General features: G+C 41.9%; 1 protein-coding gene across 1 annotated transcript in view; it reads left to right on the forward strand.

The window, feature by feature from the left end:
* Positions 1 to 1,257, forward strand: part of MUC21 (mucin 21, cell surface associated) — a 3,435-nt gene that overhangs the window by 433 nt on the left and 1,745 nt on the right. The window lies entirely within an intron of this gene.

Raw genomic sequence — 1,257 nt, forward strand, 5'->3', positions numbered from 1 at the left:
GACCACTACTAGGACTAGCTCTGCTTCTCCTCCATAAAGTGAGGATCCTTGTTCCCCTCCAATCACTTTAGTCTAACGGTGTATGTCCTGGGAGGCAGGCAGAGCACAATGGCGAAAGCTGTGTGCTCTGGTCTCAGGTTGCTCACGTCTGAATCATGGCTCCATCTGTCAACTGTGTGCTTTGGGTGAGTTGCCTCTCTGTCTCAGTTTCTGCATCTGTAAAATGGTAATAAACTGTGCAGTATGGTTGGAGATTTAAATATTAAGAACAAGAAGGATTGGCTGTTTCTAAAATACCACTCTTCTATATTCTACAAAATCAGTTTCTCTCCTGTCCGTAACCCTGATTCCACATCAGCCTAAGTCAGTCTCGGACCACGGAGAATAGGATTTAAGAATTAAAACGGACTCACACCCCTTTTCCACAGCTCCAGTGCTTTATTAAGCACTGCATGGACCATCTCATATTGCACAAATGGAAAGCATGATTTCTTAGAGAATTCAACATTTCGAACCTTGTCCTCCAAAACTTTTTAGATCAAATCCATTCTCTCTTTCATGTGTCACCTCTATTCTTGGTCATCCCAATTTCTTATTTAGTTTTACTCTTGATTCTGACCTTAATACCAGTTTGTACCATGTTGCAGATTTTTTGGTACCTTGCCAGCACAGAGCTAAATGCTATTCCTATGTTAATTCAAATAAGACTGAGGGAAAATATACACATGCAGAGTGAGGTGCGAGGCATCCATGTCTCAGCTAGCAGTAAAATGAGCCACAAATGAGATGGAAAAATACAAGCTGAGGAGGCTGAGTGTCCTTGTCCTTCAGGGTAGGAAGGGGCAAAAAACAGGCACAACCTTAACTCCAGCTGAGCTCCTAAGAAGTTGAAAACCCTCCTTATGCCTGTAGACCTTGGTTTACAGCCCTTAATCCTGGGAGAGTTTGCATATTTGAGCTACATATAACTTGTTCTTCTCCAGCCATTGCCATAGTGGTCAGGAGCCCTTGGAACTCTAATGCATGTAGAATCACTGGGCCCCTTGCTGAAGAAGCAGATACTCGGGCCCCATCTCAAACTGATTAATTTGGTCTAAAGTGATTTGCCTAAGAATCTTTATTTCCAACAAGCTTTCATAAATGATTCTGTTGTAGGTGTTTTCTGAATAATGAGAAATATTTTCTAAGAAGGGAGCAATACTATTTTTTTTTTCCTTTTTGTCTTTTTTCGTGACCGGCAACGGATCGCAACCCTCA

The sequence above is a fragment of the Galeopterus variegatus genome, unplaced genomic scaffold (genome assembly GCF_000696425.1).
Source record: "Galeopterus variegatus unplaced genomic scaffold, G_variegatus-3.0.2 Scaffold1170, whole genome shotgun sequence".
Taxonomy (NCBI): Eukaryota; Metazoa; Chordata; class Mammalia; order Dermoptera; family Cynocephalidae; genus Galeopterus; species Galeopterus variegatus.